This window comes from Ambystoma mexicanum, chromosome 7p (genome assembly GCF_040938575.1).
Source record: "Ambystoma mexicanum isolate Mex_15411 chromosome 7p, UKY_AmexF1_1, whole genome shotgun sequence".
NCBI lineage: Eukaryota > Metazoa > Chordata > Amphibia > Caudata > Ambystomatidae > Ambystoma > Ambystoma mexicanum.
The window spans coordinates 128,235,564-128,251,652 of record NC_090939.1 but is presented as its reverse complement, the minus strand read 5'-3'; positions in this window follow the sequence as shown (position 1 = coordinate 128,251,652).

Sequence of the window (16,089 nt, the reverse complement as noted above, 5' to 3'; positions counted from 1 at the left end):
TTCCTCTGAAGGCCTGCAACAAAAGCCAATGCATAATGTGCGGCTTCTGCCTCCAGAGTCCCCCATTGTTCTTACATCAAAAAAAGCAACAAACAAAACTAAGAATGACTGAAAGAACAACGCTCCGAAGAATGCAGGGAAATTCCTCCGTAATTTCCACTTAACTGAGGAGGAAGCGGAAAAGTCCTTGGACCATGCCTCCAAAATTCAATTCAGAGGTCAGGGCCATGGCATCTCCTCCCTGCTCAATCATTCAATCAAAAACAGGGAGATGTCAACTCAAACTCTGCCTCCTAACTCTGATCAAGTTTCATTAGATACAATAGCTAGGCACATCTGAGTAGCAGCTTGAGCCCCCTCGATTAAAGCTTACCTTTAATATTAGAACAAAATGCCCAACCAATGCCAAAATAAAAGCGGCAGCAAGTTCCGTAGGGGTTTAGGCAGAGTCCCGTGAGCAACGCCTGCTCACCATGAGTAAACATACACCTGTGCAGGATGCCTCCTTGAGCTCAAAATTGGCCCCTTCTCATCAGGATCTTGGCACTCAACAGCCTTTGGGGGACCCGTTTTCTGATGGTTTGATTCATTCTCAACCTTTCTTCCCCTCACAATCATCGATTCCTCATGGAAGATTGAGCTCAGTGCTGGAGTCAAGATCAGATAATCAGCTCCTTGATTCCCCTTTGTCAACTGATCTGCTATAGATGTAATTGTCTAAACAGACGTTCTGATACTCCTACATGAAAATCTAGTGACATTGACCATGTCTACTTTCTGTTCTGGACAATGTTCACACAGACTTAGTTGAACTGGGTCTCAAGTCCTCTCTTCTGGTCAAACTACTACCGGAAGAAGCAGACAAAGTCCACAGATTTGGTTATGACATTTATTTAAAAAATTCAGAAAGGTTTTTTTGTGAGTCTGTGTCTGTGTCAAAAGAGTGGTGGGGCCTCAAGGAGATTTCCAGCTTGCAAGATTTGTTGAAAATAACACATAGTAATTCCCTGAGTAGTAGGAGATTGATCTGCCTTGAAAACAAAATGTGTAAGGCCAGAATCGTACAGATTGGTGACTGGTCTTGGTTGCCCAGCACCTTGCACGAAGATAGAAAATTGGTTGACAACAGAACTGGGCTCAAACCTCCCCAAATGTGTCCCTATTGGCCTGGAATGCGTGGTGGGACAACAGCTTCATGAATGATGTAACAAGGGCTTTAATTTTTTTATGATTTTCATATGATCATGTTGCAAGAGACCTGGTTAACCTCCTATATTAAGATTGACAAGTTCACTATGCTTCAGAAACTTGCTCTCAACTCTAATGGGGCACATCCCTCAGGAGGGCTGTTGATAGCAATAAGAAACTCGGTCATCACAAAAATAGAGGTTGTATTAGGTATTTTAGCTTTGAAGGCTGATTTTAAAGAACGTATGGGTACTCAATGTGTACTGTTGATGGACCTCTATTGGAACCCAGTAACTTCTACGCAAGATAAAGCCAATGTTATTTTAGCAGGGGTCTTAAACTCACATTTCTTGCCAAAAGCATGTAATGTTCTTCAGTGGCACACCAGTCTTCAGAATGAATTAAAGTGGATGAAATTATTTAAAGACTGGAACATGGTGATAACCAATGTTAACGAAGAAGCGGATTTACACGCTGGGGCAACATGGAAAAATGATTCTGCAACCTAAACTATTGGCTATATTGTACTCTCTCTCCCACAATGTTGAGGAAATGTAGGTCCTTTAAGGTAACTGAAACAAATAACATATAAACTTTACTGTAAATTCAGGAGGAAATCGGATATCTAGGTTTTCTGGTAATGGTGCCGGTTTTAATAGAAATGTGTGGAATGTGTGTGTAAATTCTTCTAAGGAACAGCTGGAAAGACTTTGTGCTGCCTCAAACTTTATGCTCTTCTAATGGGATCAGGACGCACCCCTGCGCCCCAGACAAAATAATAAAGAAAACCCGTGCCATTTATTCAATCACACTGTGTGGCGGTGGAAAAATGGCCCTTTGAAGGAACCTACGATGTTTAAAGTGTTTGAACCTTGCAGGGGTACATTTTTCACTGAAAGAAAAACCTCCTGTTTCAAGGATATAAAAACTGGCTACGCTTGCATTGGTTCCTGATGACCCATAAGGGAGGAGAACAAATGCTGACTGCAGTGATTGCCAACAATGCTCACAACTTTTGGTCCCTTGTGAATCAGAAGAATAGTTTCCAAGCTTCTCTTCAAAGTGATTTTGTTACTGAAGCTGATTAGAAAGCACATTTTGAGGGGCTATATAAAATTCCAGAGAGAGAAAGGCTAGTGAGTGAGGAAGGTAGGAAGGTCATGTAAGGAAGCAAACATTGGATGTAACTGACATTTTGCGTGCCATATCTAACTCCTCTACTTAGGGGGCGTTGGGCCGACCGGCCTTAAAAATCAGATTCTAAAGGAAGATAAAGAGCTCGGGTCTGAACAATAGGGCAAATGCCACCTTCATGGAAGGCTTCCATAATTGTCCCCATATATAGGGGCAATTGCGCAGATCTGTCAAACTACGGCCGATCCCCCTTCTAAATGCGGACAGTAACATCTATGCAGCTCCAGTATTACAGGATTCAGAGGCATGGACACTAAGTGCAGGGGTGCTGCAAAAATTCCAGATAGGCTTCAGAAAGGGGATGCCCACCATGTTATAGGTTTTGGTTATGAACAATATGCGGGCTGTAGCTTCGAATAAGGGACATTCCTACAAGTATTCTCCCCTAATTAACTATTCAAAGGCCTTTTATATGATTAATTGAGGTCAGTTATGGCTGAAATTAAACCAATGGGGATTGCGCTCTCCTCTGTTGGTCATGATTGAATACGTCCATGAAAACACAAGTGCGCAGGTTAGATTGGACGGACAGGGTAGTCTCTTAAGCTCCATTAACACCAGAATAGTGCTCTGACTGGGATGCAATTTGGCTCCCTGTCTGTTCCATCTGTACCTTGCTGATATCGAGGAGTTCTTGCAAGAAGCAGCCTTTATTAGCCCACAAGTGCGTGGACAGAGGATCTGATGGATTGCCTATGTCGACAACTTGATCCCAGTAGTCTTAACACTGCTCCAGCATCTTCTAGTTGCCTTACCTTCATACTCTGCTGGAAATGTTTTGGTCATAAATGCTAATAAGTCTCAGATCATCTGCTTTTCAAAAAAGGCAAGGAGGTGTATGGGATGTAGATGGTCCCTGGACTCTACTGAAATAATGCCACTGACAAAGGTGACATATTTAGGTTTTAATATCACTGCCCAGCCCAATAGGAAAATAATTTCAATCAAACCTGGATAGCAATATTGACCAATTGATCTATCAGAGGCTCAGACTATTGTTTGAATATAGAACATGTTCCACCCTCCCTTTAATTAGGTTCTATAAAGCATAAGAGATAACAGGCTTGCTGTATGGCATAGAAATAGAAAGTCAGGCATATGAATTAGGCTGGGTATGATTGGAAGGGAGACTATGGAAAAAGGTCTTCAACTTTCCTCTGAGTCTTCACAGGGCCTCGCTGTGCTTTGAGTTAGGATTTCTTTCGCACAAGGCCTGGTTAGATTGTGTCACTCTTGGAAAGGTTATGTTCCTTCTGGGCGAGACCTTAGATGTAGATATAAAGGGGCTGATTCCTGGAATGTGTGCGCAGAAAAACAGGGATTTGTGTGCCATTCTGCCCGCTGATCCCTGTTTAACAAATGGTGATTTGCGGGCAGAATGACCACAAATCCCCGTTTTTCAACACACTAATTCCATGAACCAGCCCCAAAAGCGGGAATGAATTGTGGAAACATGTCATCTCTTCAGAAACATAGTTGAATGGCAGAATCAATCATGGTCACTTGCTTGATAACATTGGATGATCTAGTGGAAAACCGAGGATCGATAAAACAAATTGACCATGAAAGTGGATTGGTCGGCAATAGGTTACAAAACATACAATTATCACCTGGATTCCTCCTTGTCCAGAGTAGATAAGCCACCTGAGGTATTGTCGAGGTACGTAAGCAGGTTCCCCAATGCCTTTTGGTAATATCAGTTCCTAAGATTCCTTCTGAATGTGCTGCACACAGTTGAAATCTTGGAAACACACCACAAGGGATTGACGGAGTATGTATATTTTGCTTGGGGTTGGAAATGAAGAAAAATTAAATCATGTGATGGTAACATGTCCTGCTCTCCAGGAATTGCAACATTATTATCTAGGCCGCTTTCTAGGTAAAATCGAATGGCTCAACACAGGCAAATTCGGAGACAGACTATGTATGGGGCATGAAACATTTTTAACTATTAAGTACTGATATTTTTTTTGAAGTATTTGTGTGTTGGAAAATGCTGGGATTGGTATTTAAATAATTAAGTGGATGTACTGATAATGTCTTGCATGTCTCTGCTTGCCTTAGGAGTTTCTGTTGTAATGTTAATTTTTAATTCAGAGTTAGATTGTGCTTTAGATTATGTTATTCTTATTTAATAATGTGAAAGGTCAATTTGCATTTGACCATAACACAATAATTACAAATAAAAGAGGGGCAACGTTGAAGTGATTCAGTGACCCTGTTGACACTGTTGGCAGAAAAGGGGTAAACGGTTGACAAGGACAAACTGCAGTACTGCCAGAAAGAAGTTGTGTATTTAGGGCAGATAAAATCATAAGCAAGGAGAAGGGTTAACCCAGAAAGAGCAGCAGTGCAAAACCCACCACAGCTGAGCACAGTGAAGCAGATGCAACAGTTTTTGGGCCTATGTAATTACTGCCATTCATGGATCTTTTATTATTCCGTTTACAACAAGCCCCTCCTACAGTTGCTGAAGGAAGCACAGAAAGTGAAGGGCCCAATACTTTGGACCCTAATACTTTACATCTGAAATGATCAAATCATTCAAAGAATTAAAAAAAAACACCCCCATTAATATACCTGTTTTAGCAAACCCTGACTATAATAAGATGTTTTTCCTGTTATCACTTTGGAAAGGTGAGGATATGACGGCTGTCCTCACACAGAAGACTTCAGAAGGACACAAGCCTCTGGCCTATTACAGTAGTCCTCTACGGTAGTCTTCTAGACCAAGTCATGCAGAGCTTTTTTTCCATGTGAGGAAGCAGTTGCATCAGCATCCTTTGCCATACACAAATGATCCATCTTTACTTTGGACTGCCCAGTGACACTCTGGGGGTAATTCATGGAATCAAGTGCAGAAGTGGCGCACGCGGCTGGCGCACAGAGGGATCGTGTGCCAGCTTGCGCCAGCCGTGTGCGCCAAAACCAGTGGTCGAAGTGAGCGGGAGCGGTCGGGAGCGGTGCTCCTCTACTTTTTTAAATTACCTTTTATAGCTCCTATACTTTTATTTGAAAAAGAAACCATTCTGGAATGGTTTCGTTTTTAAAATAAATGTGTAGGAAGAAGTTGAAACTTGCCCTTTCAGTGCAGTGCACTGAACGTTCCCTTAAACAGCAGGTGCAAGTGTTTGGGGGTGTGTATTGTGTGTGGGAGTGGACGTGGTGATGGGGTTTGCAGGGAGTGGGTGCAGGCCAGCAGGGAACATAGTTAAACTACTTCTTTTCGTACACTTCGACCACTGGCCAAAACCCATTTTGACACACCGCATATTCATGGATTTAACAGCAGCGCCAGTTACACCCCCAACCCCGCCCCATGCACCAAAAACAGCCGCACAAATCCCCTACATGGCGCAAAGTCCAATGGACCAACATACAGACCATAACAACGAAATTGTGCTAAAAACGCCACTCAGCCATCACACGACAACCCAATCGCATCTAAAACTCCTCGCTCACCACTTGGAATATGCGTACCCCGCTCGCACCAGCTCAATTGCTTGTAAAACTCCCTGCGCACCCCTCCGAATACGCTTACCCCACTCGATTCAGGCCAATCACGTGTAAAACTCCCCACGCATCCATTGGAATACACGTATCCCACTCGCACCAGGCCAATAGCGTGTAAAACTCCCAGCGCACACTTGGAATACGAGTACTCTGCTCGCACCAGCCCAATCGCTTGTAAAACTCCCTGCGCACCCTTGGAATACGCGTACCCCACTTGTGCCAGCCCAATGGTGTGTAAAACTCCTGTGCACCCCTCGGAATATGCGTAACCCGCTTGCGCCAGCCCAATCACGTGTAAAACTCCCCGTGCACCCCTTGGAATACACGTACCCCGCTCGCGCCAGGCAAATTGTGTGGCAAAAGTCCCCCCTGTGGTGTGGGATGCCTGCGGGGCATGGTCAGGGTGGATAGGCTGCCTGTGGGGCATGGTCAGGGTGGTTGGGCTTCCTGTGATGTATGCTCAGGGGTGATGGCCAGCTTGTGGGGCATGGTCAGTGGTTTAGGGTGGACCCCTGTGGTGTGGGCTGCCTGCAGAGGGAGCATGTGGCTCCTCACTACACTGGTGCGTGAATCTGGGGGTACGTGAGTGAGCTTTACATGCGATTTTGCTGGTGCATGCAGGGTATGTGTATTCCAGGGTATGCGAGTGTGCTACACATGTGATTTTGCTGGCGTAAGCGGGGTACGTATATTCCGGGATATGCAAATGAGCATTACACGTGATTTCGCTGGCGCACGTGGGGTACGTGTAATCCGGGGTACGAGAGTCTGCTTCACACTCGATTTCGCTGGCACGAGCGGGGTACGTGTATTTCGGGGCATGCGAGTGAGAATTACACACAAATTGGCAGTGTGGGCCCTCATGGGTGTTCCGCCCCCCCCCATGCCCCGCAGGCAGCACTCACCACAGGGGACACCCCTACAACCCCTGGCCATGCCCTGAAGGCAACCCACATGGTACAATGCCCTTGTGAGCCCAAACACATGACCCCACACGAGTGACGGGCACCTGCCAGCAGGCCCCAACTCATGTCCCACCACCCCCATTGACAGCAACCTGCTAGCAGGCCCCAACTCATGTCCCCCCAGCCCCATTGACGGCAACCTGCAAGCAGGCCCTGACTCATGTCCCCCACCCCACCCCCATTGACGGCAACCTGCCAGCAGGCCCTGACTCATGTCCCACCACCCCACCCCCATTGACAGCAACCTGCCAGCAGGCCCCAACTCATGTCCCCCAACCCAACGTGCTGTCAGAATAGAGGCCCATGTCAGAAATGACAACCCAAATCCCACCCAAGCCGCAGCACCCCAGTCCAAACACACAACCATATATTGTACCCACTCCCCACTATAAGTACCACACCTTCACATTCAAAAAAGCACACCCATGCACCCAAAGACATGTCCAACAGAGCCACACAGTTCTGACACATGACAGAGGCAATGGACAGTGACACATGCACAAAACTAATGAGAGTAGACCACACCAATAATGAAGATTTGTGAAATGTATTAAAAAGAAAATAAAATGACAAAATCGAAACCACACATGCAAATGAAGAAATTATGAATGCAATACCAAAAAGAAACTAAAATCCAAGGAAAAATCAAAATCCAAGACATGAAAACTGAAAAGCCAAAGTCCATAGAAACAAATCCGAAATTGAAAACCATAAAAAAACAGTACTCCGTGGGATTACGTAAAAAAAAAAGTATGTTCATGTCTGGAATCATACACAATTTAAGTCACAAGGGTCCATGATCCCAAAAATAAAGGAAACCTATCAGAAATACTATCAGAAACAGAACTATATACAAAACGGAGGAGCAAAGTCTGTGGGCTCCAAATCATAAATTAAGAGAAAGGAAACCTAAGCCTAAATAACTATGTACAAATCTGGCAGGCTAGTCCGACTGCTCACTTACTGATGTTCCCGGCCAGGGCATCATCGAACTCCATGTCGATGTTCCGAAGGAGGGCCTGTTCCGTTGCCTCGAGGTCTCGAAGGGATGCAGCCATGGCATCCACCAACTCCCTGGAAGTTGCCTCGAGGCACTCAGCCGGCCTCAAAGCCCAGTTCATGGAGTTCTCCACCATGGCCATCCAGAGCCATACCCCCTCCACCCACCACCGCTCTGCTTCTATCTGCTGGCCCAACCACTGCCACACGGAAGACATTAACAGTCCTGGGTCCTCCTGCCCCTCGGCCGATGTCTGCCCCCTGGATGTTGATGGCCCCGAGCCATGATGCCTCCCACGCTGAGCCTGCTGCTGCCTCCAATGCAACTGCCTCTGGCACCATGACAGCATCCAGGCTGATGGAATCCCCCAGAGCTGTTGTGCACGTGCCCTGCTTGTTGATGCCTGCACATCCTCCATTTGCTGGGGTCCAGTTGGTGGGGTGGCCACCCCTGCTGGACCTCTGACTCCCGACTGTGACAGGGATGTGTTCTCTACCAGCCTGGCCGCTGGCTCAGGTGCAGCTCCATAGGGGGCCCAGTTGATACTTGGATGGGAAGACGGCACAGAGGATGACTGGTGCATAGGGGATTCAGTTGAGGAGGGGGTCGCAAGAGCCTCCAGCAAACAGAGGAACCGAGTGCCGACGACCTGTCCTAGTAGTTTGACGTGTCGAAACAGGTATTTGAAATGACGTGCATTGTCTGGACGAGAACCCTGCACATCATCCCGAACATCACGTGCGGGCACCACCAAATCAGCTAGGACAGGCTCAACCCGGTCATGGACTGCCATGTCCGCAGAGCGACGAAGGCCAGTTGTTGTTTGCGCATCCCCTCCCTGAAAACAGGTCTGGATGAAGGCATCCCTGCTGGTGCCGGATGATGCAGTCACATAATCGGGGACAGGATTACACACAGGCGGCCTGTGCTGCATCCTGTCCCTGCCCCTGGACTGCATCACTAACACCAGTGGAATCCCCCCTTCCAAGCTCCATGCATGGGGCTGTCACGGCCTCCTCCTCAACCAAACCCCCACCAACATGGATGACTCTGTGCCGTCTTTCTCCATATGCCCCTGTGGGTATCAGCTGCCCCTTCTGCCGAGGAGTCCACCTCCAACCTCCGCCTCTTGGACCTTCCCTCGGCAGCTGCGGCCATGGATGCGGCACCAGACTCCTTACTCCTGGAAGATCTGATTACCTGAGAGGGGAGCTCGGCCTTGCGTCTCCAGCTGGCGGTGGCATTCCTGCCGCTGTGATCCACAGCACTGTCTCTGCCCTCTTCATCAGTCGACACCGCAGACAGGGAGAGATAGAACACAGGCATCAGGGCACTGTACAATGGTCTGATACACACATGACAGTTGCGCATGAGTGGCAGCGTCAAACTTCACAGATGGCATCACACTCCCCAACACTCATTTCATTTGAACGCACACACATGCACAAATAAAGTGGTATTGTGCAACAGGCATCAGCATCCATACACATGTAACTGTATGAACAACCAAAGGTTGGCATTACTTCACATGACGTCATGGAGAGTGCCGATCACATGCACACACGCCACCAGACAGACATGCATCTGTACATCTCCACCACCTGTCAAAGTGCAATCATCGGCAACTAAGTCACATCTGCCAATCAGGTACCCACATATTCGGGTCACATGCATCCATGTCGTCTCACAGTCACACACATGTCAAACACACACACGCACATGTACACCATGCACGTACATGAAGGTGGGACCAGCATGGCATAGTACATACACAGAAATGCAAACATGTGTGCATCTCCACATGCAGTTGGGCATCATGCATTGGAACACATACACCATTGATGTACATCACACATGGCTTGACTCATATGCAGCATGGGCATGTCCCTGCACACACACATCCATACATGGGCCATGTCAGACATATGTCCAAGCTGCACACTCCTGCCACACCTCAACATGCACTGTATGGAATGGGATGGCCCAGACACTCACCGCTCGACTCCAGACAGGTCTGCCTCTCTAGGACCTGGTGGTGAAGCACTGGGTTGATGTGTTCCAGGACTCTAATCTGGCTGATGCTAGTTGGACCTGGCACCCCACTGCATCCTCTACACACAAGAGGCGCCGGGCCTTCATGAGGATCCTGGATCTGAAGTCCTCCCATCACTTTTCAATGTATTTCAAGTCGCAGGTTGCCATCCCCTCTGCGTTGATGGCAACCACGATGTCCAACCAGGTCCTCTTCCATCTATCCTTGTCGGGGCATGGTCATCTGAAGAGGGCATCATAATGCCCCAGGACTTGCTCCACCAGGATGCCAACTTCTGTGGGTGAGAAGCTGACGGCCCTCTGCCTCTCTGGCTTGGGGTTGCCAGTGGTCTCAGATGGTGATTGCCCCGACATGGCAACTGGGTCCTGGGGCTGGGGAGCGATGGAACAGCAGTTGTGTGTCTTCTGCGGTGCTCCTCTACTTTTTTAAATTACCTTTTATAGCTCCTATACTTTTATTTGAAAAAGAAACCATTCCGGAATGGTTTTGTTTTTAAAATAAATGTGTAGGAAGAAGTTGAAACTTGCCCTTTCAGTGCAGTGCACTGAACGTTCCCTTAAACAGCAGGTGCAAGTGTTTGGGGGTGTGTATTGTGTGTGGGAGTGGACGTGGTGATGGGGTTTGCAGGGAGTGGGTGCAGGCCAGCAGGGAACATAGTTAAACTACTTCTTTTCGTACACTTTGACCTCTGGCCAAAGCCCATTTTGACACACCGCATATTCATGGATTTAACAGCAGCGCCAGTTACACCCCCAACCCCGCCCCATGCACCAAAAACAGCCGCACAAATCCCCTACATGGCGCAAAGTCCAATGGACCAACATACAGACCATAACAACGAAATTGTGCTAAAAACGCCACTCAGCCATCACACGACAACCCAATCGCATCTAAAACTCCTCGCTCACCACTTGGAATATGCGTACCCCGCTCGCACCAGCTCAATTGCTTGTAAAACTCCCTGCGCACCCCTCCGAATACGCTTACCCCACTCTATTCAGGTCAATCATGTGTAAAACTCCCCACGCATCCATTGGAATACACGTATCCCACTCGCACCAGGCCAATAGCGTGTAAAACTCCCAGCGCACACTTGGAATACGAGTACTCTGCTCGCACCAGCCCAATCGCTTGTAAAACTCCCTGTGCACCCTTGGAATACGCGTACCCCACTTGTGCTAGCCCAATAGTGTGTAAAACTCCTGTGCACCCCTTGGAATATGCGTAACCCGCTTGCGCCAGCCCAATCACGTGTAAAACTCCCCGCGCACCCCTTGGAATACACGTACCCCGCTCGCGCCAGGCAAATTGTGTGGCAAAAGTCCCCCCTGTGGTGTGGGATGCCTGCGGGGCATGGTCAGGGTGGATAGGCTGCCTGTGGGGCATGGTCAGGGTGGATGGGCTTCCTGTGATGTATGCTCAGGGGTGATGGCCAGCTTGTGGGGCATGGTCAGTGGTTTAGGGTGGACCCCTGTGGTGTGGGCTGCCTGCAGGGGGTGCATGTGGCTCCTCACTACACTGGTGCGTGAATCTGGGGGTACGTGAGTGAGCTTTACATGCGATTTTGCTGGTGCATGCAGGGTATGTGTATTCCAGGGTATGCGAGTGTGCTACACATGTGATTTTGCTGGCGTAAGCGGGGTACGTATATTCCGGGATATGCAAGTGAGCATTACACGTGATTTCGCTGGCGCACGTGGGGTACGTGTAATCCGGGGTACGAGAGTGTGCTTCACACTCGATTTCGCTGGCACGAGCGGGGTACGTGTATTTCGGGGTACGCGAGTGAGAATTACACACAAATTGGCAGTTTGGGCCCTCATGGGTGTTCTGTCCCCCCCTCCCCATGCCCCGCAGGCAGCACTCACCACAGGGGACACCCCTACAACCCCTGGCCATGCCCTGAAGGCAACCCACATGTTACAATGCCCTTGTGAGCCCAAACACATGACCCCACACCAGTGACGGGCACCTGCCAGCAGGCCCCAACTCATGTCCCACCACCCCCATTGACAGCAACCTGCTAGCAGGCCCCAACTCATGTCCCCCCAGCCCCATTGACGGCAACCTGCAAGCAGGCCCTGACTCATGTCCCCCACCCCACCCCCATTGACAGCAACCTGCCAGCAGGCCCCAACTCATGTCCCCCAACCCAACGTGCTGTCAGAATAGAGGCCCATGTCAGAAATGACAACCCAAATCCCACCCAAGCCGCAGCACCCCAGTCCAAACACACAACCATATATTGTACCCACTCCCCACTATAAGTACCACACCTTCACATTCAAAAAAGCACACCCATGCACCCAAAGACATGTCCAACAGAGCCACACAGTTCTGACACATGACAGAGGCAATGGACAGTGACACATGCACAAAACTAATGAGAGTAGACCACACCAATAATGAAGATTTGTGAAATGTATTAAAAAGAAAATAAAATGACAAAATCGAAACCACACATGCAAATGAAGAAATTATGAATGCAATACCAAAAAGAAACTAAAATCCAAGGAAAAATCAAAATCCAAGACATGAAAACTGAAAAGCCAAAGTCCATAGAAACAAATCCGAAATTGAAAACCATAAAAAAACAGTACTCCGTGGGATTACGTAAAAAAAAAAGTATGTTCATGTCTGGAATCATACACAATTTAAGTCACAAGGGTCCATGATCCCAAAAATAAAGGAAACCTATCAGAAATACTATCAGAAACAGAACTATATACAAAACGGAGGAGCAAAGTCTGTGGACTCCAAATCATAAATTAAGAGAAAGGAAACCTAAGCCTAAATAACTATGTACAAATCTGGCAGGCTAGTCCGACTGCTCACTTACTGATGTTCCCGGCCAGGGCATCATCGAACTCCATGTCGATGTTCCGAAGGAGGGCCTGTTCCGTTGCCTCGAGGTCTCGAAGGGATGCAGCCATGGCATCCACCAACTCCCTGGAAGTTGCCTCGAGGCACTCAGCCGGCCTCAAAGCCCAGTTCATGGAGTTCTCCACCATGGCCATCCAGAGCCATACCCCCTCCACCCACCACCGCTCTGCTTCTATCTGCTGGCCCAACCACTGCCACACGGAAGACATTAACAGTCCTGGGTCCTCCTGCCCCTCGGCCGATGTCTGCCCCCTGGATGTTGATGGCCCCGAGCCATGATGCCTCCCACGCTGAGCCTGCTGCTGCCTCCAATGCAACTGCCTCTGGCACCATGACAGCATCCAGGCTGATGGAATCCCCCAGAGCTGTCGTGCACGTGCCCTGCTTGTTGATGCCTGCACATCCTCCATTTGCTGGGGTCCAGTTGGTGGGGTGGCCACCCCTGCTGGACCTCTGACTCCCGACTGTGACAGGGATGTGTTCTCTACCAGCCTGGCCGCTGGCTCAGGTGCAGCTCCATAGGGGGCCCAGTTGATACTTGGATGGGAAGACGGCACAGAGGATGACTGGTGCATAGGGGATTCAGCTGAGGAGGGGGTCGCAAGAGCCTCCAGCAAACAGAGGAACCGAGTGCCGACGACCTGTCCTAGTAGTTTGACGTGTCGAAACAGGTATTCGAAATGATGTGCATTGTCTGGACGAGAACCCTGCACATCATCCCGAACATCACGTGCGGGCACCACCAAATCAGCTAGGACAGGCTCAACCCGGTCATGGACTGCCATGTCCGCAGAGAGACGAAGGCCAGTTGTTGTTTGCGCATCCCCTCCCTGAAAACAGGTCTGGATGAAGGCATCCCTGCTGGTGCCGGATGATGCAGTCACATAATCGGGGACAGGATTACACACAGGCGGCCTGTGCTGCATCCTGTCCCTGCCCCTGGACTGCATCACTAACACCAGTGGAATCCCCCCTTCCAAGCTCCATGCATGGGGCTGTCACGGCCTCCTCCTCAACCAAACCCCCACCAACATGGATGACTCTGTGCCGTCTTTCTCCATATGCCCCTGTGGGTATCAGCTGCCCCTTCTGCCGAGGAGTCCACCTCCAACCTCCGCCTCTTGGACCTTCCCTCGGCAGCTGCGGCCATGGATGCGGCACCAGACTCCTTACTCCCGGAAGATCTGATTACCTGAGAGGGGAGCTCGGCCTTGCGTCTCCAGCTGGCGGTGGCATTCCTGCCGCTGTGATCCACAGCACTGTCTCTGCCCTCTTCATCAGTCGACACTGCAGACAGGGAGAGCTAGAACACAGGCATCAGGGCACTGTACAATGGTCTGACACACACATGACAGTTGCGCATGAGTGGCAGCGTCAAACTTCACAGATGGCATCACACTCCCCAACACTCATTTCATTTGAACGCACACACATGCACAAATAAAGTGGTATTGTGCAACTGGCATCAGCATCCATACACATGTAACTGTATGAACAACCAAAGGTTGGCATTACTTCACATGACGTCATGGAGAGTGCCGATCACATGCACACACGCCACCAGACAGACATGCATCTGTACATCTCCACCACCTGTCAAAGTGCAATCATCGGCAACTAAGTCACATCTGCCAATCAGGTACCCACATATTCGGGTCACATGCATCCATGTCGTCTCACAGTCACACACATGTCAAACACACACACACACATGTACACCATGCACGTACATGAAGGTGGGACCAGCATCCATGTGTCACACCCCAACCATGGCATAGTACATACACAGAAATGCAAACATGTGTGCATCTCCACATGCAGTTGGGCATCATGCATTGGAACACATACACCATTGATGTACATCACACATGGCTTGACTCATATGCAGCATGGGCATGTCCCTGCACACACACATCCATACATGGGCCATGTCAGACATATGTCCAAGCTGCACACTCCTGCCACACCTCAACATGCACTGTATGGAATGGGATGGCCCAGACACTCACCGCTCGACTCCAGACAGGTCTGCCTCTCTAGGACCTGGTGGTGAAGCACTGGGTTGATGTGTTCCAGGACTCTAATCTGGCTGATGCTAGTTGGACCTGGCACCCCACTGCATCCTCTACACACAAGAGGCGCCGGGCCTTCATGAGGATCCTGGATCTGAAGTCCTCCCATCACTTTTCGATGTATTTCAAGTCGCAGGTTGCCATCCCCTCTGCGTTGATGGCAACCACGATGTCCAACCAGGTCCTCTTCCATCTATCCTTGTCGGGGCCTGGTCATCTGAAGAGGGCCTCATAATGCCCCAGGACTTGCTCCACCAGGATGCCAACTTCTGTGGGTGAGAAGCTGACGGCCCTCTGCCTCTCTGGCTGGGGGTTGCCAGTGGTCTCAGATGGTAATTGCCCCGACATGGCAACTGGGTCCTGGGGCTGGGGAGCGATGGAACAGCAGTTGTGTGTCTTCTGCGGTGCTCCTCTACTTTTTTAAATTACCTTTTATAGCTCCTATACTTTTATTTGAAAAAGAAACCATTCAGGAATGGTTTCGTTTTTAAAATAAATGTGTAGGAAGAAGTTGAAACTTGCCCTTTCAGTGCACTGAACGTTCCCTTAAACAGCAGGTGCAAGTGTTTGGGGGTGTGTATTGTGTGTGGGAGTGGACGTGGTGATGGGGTTTGCAGGGAGTGGGTGCAGGCCAGCAGGGAACATAGTTAAACTACTTCTTTTCGTACACTTCGACCTCTGGCCAAAGCCCATTTTGACACACCGCATATTCATGGATTTAACAGCAGCGCCATTTACACCCCCGACCCCGCCCCATGCACCAAAAACAGCCGCACAAATCCCCTACATGGCGCAAAGTCCAATGGACCAACATACAGACCATAACAACGAAATTGTGCTAAAAACGCCACTCAGCCATCACACGACAACCGAATCGCATCTAAAACTCCTCGCTCACTACTTGGAATATGCGTACCCCGCTCGCACCAGCTCAATTGCTTGTAAAACTCCCTGCGCACCCCTCCGAATACGCTTACCCCACTCTATTCAGGTCAATCACGTGTAAAACTCCCCACGCATCCATTGGAATACACGTATCCCACTCGCACCAGGCCAATAGCGTGTAAAACTCCCAGCGCACACTTGGAATACGAGTACTCTGCTCGCACCAGCCCAATCGCTTGTAAAACTCCCTGCGCACCCTTGGAATACGCGTACCCCACTTGTGCCAGCCCAATAGTGTGTAAAACTCCTGTGCACCCCTCGGAATATGCGTAACCC